This window comes from Diabrotica virgifera, chromosome 1 (assembly GCF_917563875.1).
Source record: "Diabrotica virgifera virgifera chromosome 1, PGI_DIABVI_V3a".
NCBI classification, from domain to species: Eukaryota; Metazoa; Arthropoda; class Insecta; order Coleoptera; family Chrysomelidae; genus Diabrotica; species Diabrotica virgifera.
In genome coordinates this window covers 85,189,436-85,202,551 of record NC_065443.1, presented here as the reverse complement: position 1 = coordinate 85,202,551, position 13,116 = coordinate 85,189,436, and the positions used below count along the sequence as shown (strand labels likewise).

The window sequence follows — 13,116 nt, the reverse complement described above, 5'->3', positions numbered from 1 at the left end:
AATTTAAGACCGTCTAGTTTGAGGCCTGTACGAATAAAGTCAACCATATTTTGATTGTTTTACAATTGTTTATCCTGTTGCTGAATTTCCACTACATACCCATTTGGAAAACTAAAGTAATAAATTTTATTAATATTTCTCATCGATTCGGAATGTGACGACAGAATCCAGCTTATTTCCTGTTTTTTTTTGAAAATTGAATATTTAGTTTCTAAAGAATTTTGTTAGAATACTCTGCTACATAATATTATATTATTTCTTATTTGTGAAGACTAAGAAAGCTTTCCGGCGTCCAAAAATAAGTTAATTACATAGTAAATAATAATAATATCTTCTTTTTCGTTTTGATAAAATTATAATTTTTTTTGTTATTTAATTGAACGATAAATATACCATACTCTAACGTTATTACCGTTGTTCACTATTCCTAGTTTTTTTTATACTTAATTCTATTCCAGATGATGAGGTGTATCTAGATGATATAGTAAAGGTAGTTAACCTCCTAATAAATATTTCATATATTTTTTTTTGTGTAATCTGACTATGTATACCATGTTTGTTTTGTGTGGTTTCCATGTTTCTCCTAGGTTAGCTGAAAGATATGGTGGCGCCCGCTGAAGATTGGAAAATAAGACCTGACACCGATCGTTGTACTAAAATATTTTTTTTTTATTTGATTTTCATAATTTGATCTGATAAAGAGCATCACATCTCTAATAACATCCATAAGAATCCATCCCTATAATCTCTAGAGACTAGAGCTACCGTGGTATTTATATGTGTTAGCTTCCTCCAGTGTGTTTCTCATTTTTTTTATCATTTTATTTGAGTGAAATCTCACCATTCTATGAATCGACACTATAGTGTTGCTACACATAATTTGGCGCCCAACGTGGGGCAGGGACTTATTCTGTAGAGGTTTGTGATAGTGTTTTTTTAAGTATAAGAACAGGCATACATAGAAATAAAAAAGGAACTAAATTTTTTTTCTTTCACCTTTTATTTTTTTTCGATAACATAACACCTTAGTAAGTACCAGGAACAGCAACAAAGAACAATCTATTCAAATTTAGAAAAAATAGATATCTTGTTAATGATAAAAATTTTGGTTGCATTGTTTATGTAAACTGAATGATAGGAATAAATAATTCCAGTTTTTTCCGATTGTTAGTGTTTGTTTGAATCTGTCAACAGAATACCTCCAAGGGTAAACTGTGGATTGTGTCCTAATGATTGAGTGATTTTGCCTTTTTAGTGTATGTTTTTTTTTCTGGACAACAGTGTCGTGTCTGGTCGCATATCAAATATTTTGTTTTTGGCAGGTAATAACGAAGTCGTCGTGTGTTTGTAGTTGACTCAAGTCTTTTGTCTTTCGGAAAGTTCTGAAAGTTCTTTTTGTGTGAATTTCCAGTTTAGAAAGAAAATTTCAAACATACCAAGGAGATTACGAAAATATTTATCTTGTGTCTTTGAGTCAAGTTACTACAAATTTATTTCCCCAAATGTGACTTAGTTTTTTTTTTGTTTGCTGAAGTGCACACTATCGTTTTTTCGACGACTTAAATATATTGATTTGGTTAAGAAAATTTTTTTTCTTTTCTATTGAGATTTTGTTAATTCTTTTAACGATAATATGGAGTCCTCTATTGTACCATATTTAAAAGTTGATGAGTTAGATTATGAACTTTTTATACGGGGAGTTAAAACTACAAGGAGTGTTAGTGACAAAAAGACTATTCTTCGTAAACTTCTGTTAAAGAATTCTCCAATAGACATTGAAATCAATGTTCTTCACTTTGACGATGAAAAGACAAGCATTGATAACACTTTAGCTGATATTACCAACCTTGTTGATGAATTTGAAGGTGATGATAATGATTCTGTCTACCGTAGAGCTAAGGCTAGGTTGACCCATCTCGCTTATAGAATAGCTCGTCTTCCTAGTGTTTCAGCTGATGAAGTAGAATACAAAAATGAAGCTACTGCAAATTGCTTATTATATGAAGGTCAACTTGATGATAAGATTGTCTCTAGTCAACCATCCACTACCTTAGGTACTCCGATTAATCAGAACAATGTCGTTATCCCAACTCCAGTTGTACAAGTTTCTCATCCGATCAATCTTGCTGATTGGAACATCAAATTCAATGGTGATCCAAAAAGTGTATTCTCTTTCCTTGAAAAAGTTAAAGACATCTCAGAATCTAGGAAAGTTTCACAAGAACTACTTTTTCGTTCAGCTGTAGAATTATTTTCTGGCAGTGCTGCTACATGGTTTAGAAGCGTTCGTCATACCATCACGAATTGGCTCGACCTTACCGTTTTATTAAAAACTACATTTCTACCGCATGACTATGACGAGGAATTATGGAGTCAGATCAAAACTAGGAAACAAAAGAGGAATGAATCTTTTGCTTTGTATCAAGCTCAAATTCTGTCCTTGTCAAAACGTCTGACTACCCCTCCTATTGAAAAAACTCTAGTTAAATATATGAGACAGAATATTCTTCCAGAGTATATTCCCTTAATTGCTTTAACCGATACTAACACCATCGAGGAACTTTCAATAGTTATCAGAAAATTAGAAAATAACGCTCAGATTTCAAATGTTAAGAAAGAATCATCTTCTAATGTTGCTTTGGTTAGTCACCAACGTCAGACTAAACATTCTAATTTTAGGAATAAAAAATCTTCTCAAAATCATGCTGAATCGAATCAGTCTTCTGAAAACCTTTCAAGTGGAAGTCCCAAAAATGTTATATGTTTTAATTGTCAAAAACCGGGGCACTTTTCCAGTGAGTGTAGACGAAAACATCAGCGTTACTGTTATCGCTGTGGTAAAAAAGATGTCACCATTCCAACATGCCCCAATAATTGTTCAAAAAACTAAAGAATGACACTACTGTGTTCGGTAGGTGTGTCTTTCGTAGGAGTAAAGAATCCGAACGAAAATGTCTTTCTATTTCGACTAACAAAAATTTCGATTCAAATGAGTGGTCCAAATGGCTCAATAACGTTAAAATTTTTTTAAACCAACCAAAACCACAAATAACTCCAGTTATATATTCCAAACCGTGTGACAACCAACCATATCTAAAGGTACAAATATTTTCTCAGACTTTTACTCTTCTGTTAGATACAGGATGTACTACCACTGTCGTAGGATCCCAGGGAATTGAATTTCTTCTAAAACATGACGTTCAGATTGCAATACCCAATCATAAGAGTGTATCGCTTGCCGATGGTTCTAGTCAAAAGGTAACTGGAATTGTAGATTTGCCGATAGTTGCTAATGGCGTATGTCACGTCATAAACTGTCTTATTGTTCCATCCTTACCTCTTACATTTATTCTTGGTAGCAATTTTATTTCGAAATTCTCTCTTTCGTTGAATTTTACTCAAAACACTTGGAATGTAAAAAATCGAGTATGTTTAACATCATGTGATGAATCAGAAATGAATGAGTCTTTTGATTATTTGAGTTCTATTGAATCGTTAGATCCAGAATCGAAAAATCGTGCAGAAAAAGCTATACAAAGTTTCCAAGAAGTAGACAATAAAAATGGGATAGGTTTAACTAATAAGATCAAGCTCACTATTGACACTGGTGATGCCAAACCATTTCGGAAACGTCCTTTCCCAATGTCCCCATATATGGCCAAAATTCTAAATGATGAATTGGACGAAATGTTAAAACTTAACGTCATAGAACCTTCTAATAGTCCATGGTGTTCCCCTGTGTTACTGGTCAAGAAGAAGACAGGCGAGTATAGATTTTGCTTTGATGGCAGAAATTTGAACGAGGTCACCCGTCATGACACTTATCCTTTGCCAAACATCGATCGTATTTTGTCTCTTTTAAGAAATGCTAGATATATCAGTTCCATCGATCTTAAAAAAGCTTTCTGGCAAATTCCCCTTGATAATGCTTCACGTGAAAAAACCGCTTTCGCTGTAGTAGGTCGTGGACTTTTCCAATTTACAGTCATGCCTTTTGGCTTATGCAATTCTGCACAGACACAACAAAGACTAGTCGATCAAATTTTTGGTCCCGAATTCGAACCATATATCTTTACTTACATCGACGATATAATAGTTTGTTCAGCTACAGCCGAAGAGCATATAGCCCTCCTTCAAAAAGTGAAAGATAAACTCAAAGAAGCAAATCTTACCATCAATGTGGAAAAATGTGAATTTTTTAAAACATCTCTTAAATATTTAGGTTACATCGTTGGCAATAATTCATTGAGATCTGATCCTGATAAGATAACTGCTATGGTCAATTATCCTCGTCCGACTAACACCACGGAAATAAAACGTTTCATTGGCTTGTGTTCTTGGTACCGACGTTTTATCAAAGATTTTTCGACACTTGTCTCTCCCATTAATGACTTACTTAAAGGTAAGAAGAAAAAGGAACTTATATCTTGGAATCCCGAAGCTGAAAAAGCCTTTCTCTCTGTTAAAGAAGCTTTAATATCTTCTCCTGTTTTAGTACAGCCTGATTTCTCCTGTCCGTTTACTGTTCAATGTGATGCTAGCAATACTGGTCTTGGTGCTGTTTTAACCCAAGAAATTGATGGCGGAGAAAAGGTAATCGCTTATGCAAGTCGTTCTTTAACTAAGCAGGAACGTAACTTTTCCACGACTGAGAAAGAGTGCTTAGCCGTGTTGTTTTCGGTTGAAAAATTTCGTCCTTATATTGATGGAGTCGAGTTTACTATCATAACTGATCATTACTCTCTTTTGTGGCTAACGAATCTTAAGAATCCGACTGGACGTTTATCTCGTTGGGCGATGCGTTTAAAACAGTTTGGTTTTAGAATTATACATCGAAAAGGAACTTCCCACAATGTACCGGATGCACTTAGCAGAACTCATGAACATTCTGAAATTTCCTATCTTGAGGTAGATACCGATCGTATCGATCCCTGGTTCGATAATCTGCGTTCTAAGATCCTTAATCATCCAGATGAATTTCCCCAATGGAAAGTCGAAAACGATCTCGTCTATAAATTCATACCGTCTTGTTTACCGTTTAATTCGAATATGTTTGAGTGGAAAATATTAGTGCCCAAACCTCAACGTCGTGATGTCATCAATTCATGCCATGAACCACCAACATGTGCACACCTCGGTGCTTACAAAACTCTTGCACGTATCCGAGAACGTTATTATTGGCCGAAGATGCGCCAAGACGTTGTAAAGTATGTTAGATCTTGTAAGACTTGTGGAGCTCAAAAAGCCCCTAATACTGCTAAAATTGGAAAAATGGGTCGTCAAAAACAAGCCGATTTTCCTTGGCAAATCATTGCTGTAGATTTAATAGGTCCTTTGACTCGTAGTAAAAGTGGCCACTCCTGGTTACTTGTAGTAGCTGATTGGTTTTCTAAATTTACTCTATTACATCCTTTGAGGAAAGCTACTGCTTCGAATATTTGCAATTTTCTTGAAAATCAAGTTTTTCTCATGTTTGGAGTTCCTCAGCATCTTCTTTGTGATAATGCCCCTAATCTTAATTGTAAGATCATGAAAGATCTGTGTGATCGTTACAACGTTCAAAAAATATGGTTTTCCGCAGTCTATTCCCCTCAGGTTAATTTTGTCGAGAGAAGCAACCGTGTCATCGGAACTGCTATTCGTTGTTACGTAGAAAATCACTGTGACTGGGATAAAGAAATCCATAAGATTCGTCAGGCAATAAACACCGCCAAGCATGAAGTGACTCAATTCACTCCAGCTTTTTTAAATTTTGCTCGGCATGTACCTATCTCCGGAAATTATTACGGTCGAATACCAAATGATCTTGTTGATTTGGAAATTGTCCCAGGTGACCGTAAATCATATGCCTCTGAAGTTAAAGGTTTGTCTGAAGTTTTCTCTTTTGTACGCAAGAATATCACCAAAGCTTATGAGCGCAATGCCAAGACGTACAACCTGCGCAAGCGTGATGTCCAATTTAGTGTTGGAGATAAAGTATGGAGAAAGAATATGGCTCTCTCCAGTGCACCCAAAAAATATATGGCAAAACTTGCGCCTAAATATGTGTTATGTACAATTGTGAAGAAATTTTCTCCTCTAATATATGGTTTGAAAAATCCTGATGGATCTAATGCTGGCAAATGGCACATAAAGGATTTGAAAACATATTATCCTGATAATGATTCAGACGACGAACCGAACTCGTCAGATACAGAATAAAAGAAAGTTTTTCTTTATTTAATACTGTATCGAGTGTATGTATAAACTTCTCCTGTTTAAATTACTTATGGCCAGTGTGTCCTTTGTGACCATTTTTGTTTTGTAACGATTTTGTTTTTCTTTTGCCAAATAAATCCAGACATCCATGATCTGTCTTATCTGGTAATTGCGAGAGAAAAATTTTATAATTGTGTTGTTTTTGCTTTGAGTTCGGCAACCATACATAAAGCTGTCAGATGTGTATACTATACGCATGCTGGTCGTTTTTGGTTTATGCCTCTACTGTGTATCACAATGTTAATGATATGTAGGTTATATATCATATATATGTTGTGCAGTTTGTTTTAATCTTGGTGTGTATTGTTAACACACTACCTTTTAGTTCTGGTTGATGATGGATGTTAGTGTCGATTTCATGAATATTGGTAAATGGTAAATTTTTGGCCGACATAACGTTTTTTAGATAATACATCTAAATAGTCAACATGTGTGTTTTGTGATTTCTCTTTCCCTATATAGAGAGATTTGATATACTCATGGGGTCACAAAAACAAAATGATGTATTAGTACATAATGTAGTTAATAGTAAATATAGTAGTAGTAGTAAATATAGTATTTTTTTTTTATTTTTTTATGGGAATCGTTTATATCCTGAATTGTAGTAAACAGTACCTACTGTTCTGATATGTATTCTATCATATGAGTACTAGTTCGAATATTGTAGTTGTACTTTACCCTATAGACTAGGAATTTTGACTCCTTGCATTCAATATTTTTCTCATTCTTTCTCATTTTGTTACTAGCGTTCAACGGATGTCTTGGATAGCCAGGCACGGAGAAGGGCTAGGAAAAATGTTAGCAGATTTCCGCCAGCTACTTGTCGGAATAATAAGTTTTTCAGATATACCGTACCAATAATAATTTTTGAGTATCCTGATTAACTTTAAGTTATGTAACCTAGGATTTTAGACCCTCACCGATTTTGAGCTTACCGAATTTGACCCTCACCAAAAATGTCCCTATTACAGGCGTTTGATACGCGTTAGTTATCACCAGTCCTAAGGAAACAATAACTATTACCATCTATCTCATATGCAAGTATGTCATCCCGTATTTCTAATGTCTAACTTTTCTCCAGTATAACCCAATTCTTTTGTTTTCGAAAAACTAGTAACGTACCTCTATGTCTGAATTTCATGGTTTGTTTCTTTTATGGCCATGTTCCTACTTTTTGTTTTTTTTTAGTTTACTCATATAACATTTACGCTGTGAGTGAACGTAGAAATGTGAAAATATGTGATTAAGTCCGCTTATAGACGTGAGGATAAATACGTATACCTCAAGTCGAGAGATATAATGAAAATCTCTATATGTCAAGCCACAAAGGCTACAATTCTCCTTCCATTTTAGTGTAATAGTATGGTCGTTTGAATAAATTTTATCTAAATTTTCTTTGGATGTATGAATTTGTCTTGGTCGTTTCGTTACGTGTGTTTCCACACCCATAGTCCGATCTAAATCGCGCTAGCGAGCTTTAGTTCGTGAAGGAGGTTGTGTAACGATCCGAAATAAGTATACCTTTAATTTAATAATATTTATTTCTCTTTTAATTCACACCGATTACTTGCATGACGTAATCATAATAATAAGTGGTCACCGCGAGAAAACTTTTTAAATTCAATTTTCAAACGCAACAAATTCCATAACGAAAGTCATTTTTCTGATAATCCACCGACTAACTGTCACTGTCTAATAAATCATTTTAAAATTTACTTGTGCATACAATCTGGTTTCACACAATAATTTTGGTAAGTGTTCATTAAATATTTCCTTTCCTTTCGGTTTAATAATGGCTGTCCATCGATAAAAGAAAACGTTTGTCTTACGGTATAAATTGTTACAGGTTTTGGAATGTGAAAAAGTCACAAAAAGTCCTGACTTTTTGGCCAGATTTTGCGAGGTAGCGTATATTGTTAGGACGCTCTCGTTTTGATATGCCGTTAATTTGAGACCAATTCAATTTAAGACCGTCTAGTTTGAGGCCTGTACGAATAAAGTCAACCATATTTTGATTGTTTTACAAATGTTTATCCTGTTGCTGAATTTCCACTACATACCCATTTGGAAAACTAAAGTAATAAATTTTATTAATATTTCTCATCGATTCGGAATGTGACGACAGAATCCAGCTTATTTCCTGTTTTTTTTTTTGAAAATTGAATATTTAGTTTCTAAAGAATTTTGTTAGAATACTCTGCTACATAATATTATATTATTTCTTATTTGTGAAGACTAAGAAAGCTTTCCGGCGTCCAAAAATAAGTTAATTACATAGTAAATAATAATAATATCTTCTTTTTCGTTTTGATAAAATTATAATTTTTTTTGTTATTTAATTGAACGATAAATATACCATACTCTAACGTTATTACCGTTGTTCACTATTCCTAGTTTTTTTTATACTTAATTCTATTCCAGATGATGAGGTGTATCTAGATGATATAGTAAAGGTAGTTAACCTCCTAATAAATATTTCATATATTTTTTTTTGTGTAATCTGACTATGTATACCATGTTTGTTTTGTGTGGTTTCCATGTTTCTCCTAGGTTAGCTGAAAGATATGGTGGCGCCCGCTGAAGATTGGAAAATAAGACCTGACACCGATCGTTGTACTAAAATATTTTTTTTTTATTTGATTTTCATAATTTGATCTGATAAAGAGCATCACATCTCTAATAACATCCATAAGAATCCATCCCTATAATCTCTAGAGACTAGAGCTACCGTGGTATTTATATGTGTTAGCTTCCTCCAGTGTGTTTCTCATTTTTTTTATCATTTTATTTGAGTGAAATCTCACCATTCTATGAATCGACACTATAGTGTTGCTACAACAGATTTAGGAGATTCGAAAAATCAAAAATGACCCATTTTTAAGGTGTCCCGATTTTTTTGGCCAGGAGTGTATATCTTTTCGCACTATTGTCCAAATCACTTTGATCCAGAACCTGATGGTGTGGAGATGTGATAACCCTGGGTATCTAATGGTACCAAGCAACTCTACGAGAGCCAAAAAATTTCTTGCACAAACTTGCTAGTTTCCATAAAAAGGATGTTTTCTTCTTCTTCGTGTGCGGCTCAACCTTTAAGGACATTGGCAATCATCACGCTCCATTTTACTCTGTCTGCAGCAGTTCTGAAGAGTTTCACTCTACTGCTTTAAATGTTTTAACCAGGAGGTGCGTCATCTCCCCGGTCCTCTTTTCCTTCCACTTTTTCTTGCATAACCTTCCTCTTCTTCTTCTTCCTTCTTGTATGTAGGCTTTAAAGCCTATTTCTTCTTCAGTATTAGCCTCCTAAATTGTTTAAATTATCGCACCATCCATTTCTTGGTCTTCCAATACTTCTCCGTCCATTTGGTGACTTATCTCGTGCTATTCATACTATCCCATCCTCTGCCATTCTACTAATGTGTTCCTTCCACTCCTGTTTTCGTTTTTTCACCCATCCATTAATATCTTCTACATTGCATGATCTTCTTATGTTTTCGCTTCTCTCCCTATCCAACACACTTTTCTTTGATATTCGTTGAAGTATTTTCATCTCTGTTGTTTCTCGTAGTCGTCTCGTTTTAGATGTGTTAGGTCTTGTCTCCGTGTATGTCAATATAGGTCCAATTGCTGCTTTATAGATTCTTGCTTTTGTGTCTTGTCTTAGGTGTTTGTTCTTCCAGATTGTGTCATTAAGAGATTCCCCCGCTTTACTTGCTTTTAAGCTTTGTTGTCGTACTTCCTCTTCAACGGTTATATCTCCGTAACTGGTTATATCTATCCCCAGGTATCTAAACCTTGCTTCCTGCTTTATTATTTTCCCATCAATTTCGATTTTACATCGTAGTGGGTATTTAGATGTCATACATTTGGTTTTTTCTGCTGATATTAGATATCATATTGTATTTCTTGGCTGTTGATATTAGATTTGGAGATCGTCTTCTGCCTCGGCGATTATTGCGGCGTCGTCTGCATAACATAATATTTGGATTTCTTTGTTCCCCATTCTGTAACCATGACCTTCACGTACTGCTTCTATTATTTTGTCCATTATTATATTAAAGAGCAGTGGGCTTAACTAGTCACCTTGTCTGACTCCGCTTTGTACTGGTATAAACTGTGTTATTTTCCCATTTATCTTTGCCTGTATTCGATTATGGAAGTAGATGTTATCGATGGTTTGTATAATATTGATTGGTATGTTTCTTCTATACAGTAAGTGTAAGACGTCTCCGACTTGGATGCGATCGAAAGCCTTTGCCAGGTCTATAAAACATAGATATGCTGGTTTATTGTACTCGATGGCCTTTTCTGTGATTTATCTCAGTACAAATACGGCGTCTACTCAGGACCTTCCGGATCTGAATCCTTGTTGTTCATCTGATAAAGTTGTTAGTTTGTTGATTTTTTTTGGTTAGGACTTTTGTGTGTGTGTGTATGTGAGAGAAAAAATGGCTTGGATGCGGGTCCGTTAACCACAGATTTTTATTAGGACTTTTGTGGTTAGCTTAAGTGAGGTGTTCAGTAGATATACAGGATGAGTCATGAGAAACTGTACAGTACATACTCCTACCTCGTATGCAGGCCTCTATGGGAATTAACAAATGACCATTAAAAAGTGTCTGCTCCCATTGTTTAATAATATACAGGGCGAATTGTTAATTTTTACAAAAATTTGTATTCGTCATAATTTTTGAACGGTAAGATCGATGTGTCTCTTATTTTTGTCAATTGTTACACTATTACCACCCAATCAACTGATTTATTCAAACTAGAAAAAAAATCAGGTCCGGCTTTAAAAAATTAGTTCGTTTTGGCCTTAGAAAATATTTCACCCTGTATACGGTGTTTAAAAACTCTAATAATAATTTTAAAAATTAGACAAATAGGCAATTAAAATGGCATATTTATTTTTCCCCTCACGATTACTTAATTTTTTATAAAAAAATCAAATTTAACTACGAATTAAAAGTTTGGTGAAAATAACCATAGATTTTAAAAAGAGTAACTTTTTTTACAAAAATTAATTTTTTTTGAACAAATAGTTAATTTATAAGTTATTATAATCAACTGTTTTATTCAAACTACAAAAAATCAGGTCCGGCTTTAAAAAATTAGTTCGTTTTGGTATTGCCATTGCCATAAAATTTGCCATTTTAAATACCTATTTGTCTAATTTGTAAAATTCTTATTAGAGTTTTCAAAAACCGTATACAGGGTGAAATATTTTTCTAAGACCAAAACGAACTAATTTTTTAAAGCCGTACCTGATTTTTTTCTAGTTTGAATAAAACAGTTGATTAAAATAACTTATAAATTAACTATTTGTTCAAAAAAAAAAATTAATTTTTGTAAAAAAGTTAGTTTTTTTAAATCTATGGTTCTTTTCACCAAACTTTTAATTCATAGTCAAATTTGATTTTTTTATAAAAAAATAAGTAATCGTGTGGGGAAAAATGAATGTGATATTTTAATTGCCTATTTGTCTAATTTGTAAAATTATTATTAGAGTTTTCAAACACCGTATACAGAGTGAAATTTTTTCTAAGACCAAAACGAACAAATTTTTTAAAGCCGGACCTGATTTTTTTTCTAGTTTGAATAAATCAGTTGATTGGGTGGTAATAGTGTAACAATTGACCAAAATAAGAGACACATCGATCTTACCGTTCAAAAATTATGACGAATAAAAATTTCTGTAAAAATTAACAATTCGCCATGTATATTATTAAACAATGGGAGGAGACACTTTTTAATGGTCATTTGTTATTCCTTATAAGGGCCTCCATACGAGGTAGGAGTATGTACAGTTCCTCATGACTCACCCTATATACCTCTATAATTGTTGGGGTCTTCTTTGTCTCCTTTCTTGAAAATTGGTATCATTATGCTGTTTCTTCATGCATCTGGTATCTTGCAGTGCAATATTAGTTTTTGTATAAGTTTTGTCATCTCTAGGGTTATACTTTCTCCTCCGTATTTTAGAAGCTCGTTGGTTATTCCGTCTGGTCCTGGTGACTTTCTATTTTTGAGTGAATTTATGGCTATCTCTACTTCTACCTTGTATAACCGATAGTATTAACTCATATTTTTCATTTCTTAGTACGTGACCAAAACAGCTCATTTTTTCATTCATAATGTTAAGTATTTTTTTTCTTTTTTCATCTTTCTTAATGTATTTAGAATACATGTTCTGTAACAAAGCTGGTAAGTCTTTTTCAGTTACGTTGGTAATTGTCAAGGCTTCAACTTCATATAAAAGGACAGAATACGTAACATCTCAATACTCTAGTTTTAACTTATATTCCCAGTTTTCCATTGCATACTACTGCTTTCATTTTATCGAAAGCGCTTTTGGTCATCTCAATACGTCGTTTTATTTCGAGGCTGCGGTCCCATTGTTCAGTTAGCTCACATCCCAGTATCTCTAAAGCTTTTCCTTTAACGTAGATTGTTTCGCCTTCAATTGGCGATGTTAAGTCGCAATGACGACCTCTCGTGGATTTCGGCGGAACTAAAATTGAGGGCGTTTTTCGCTTTATTGGCCTGCTATAATGGGGGTTTTTAATGTCAAATCGTTGTCAGTATTCAATCAGTAATTGTCAGTAAAATCAATATAATTAATAAATTTTATTACAAAATATTTAATTAAAAGCTTACAAACGTGTCTTTTAAAGAACGTGTTCATCCTAAATTTACTCCAAATATTCTGCAACACAACATACACATAAGAACACTTTTGATAAAAGGTTTGTAAGCTTTTAATTAAATCTTTTGTATTAAAACTTATGTACTTATTTATTAAAACTTAATTATATTGAAAAAATGAATAACCATTTTCAATTTCGTTGCAAAACGAAAATA

The 13,116-nt window shown here is 33.7% G+C and overlaps 1 protein-coding gene across 1 annotated transcript in view; it reads left to right on the top strand.

Moving 5' to 3' along the window:
- LOC114332466 (vacuolar protein sorting-associated protein 53 homolog) overlaps positions 1–13,116 on the top strand; it is a 57,913-nt gene that overhangs the window by 33,523 nt on the left and 11,274 nt on the right. The window lies entirely within an intron of this gene.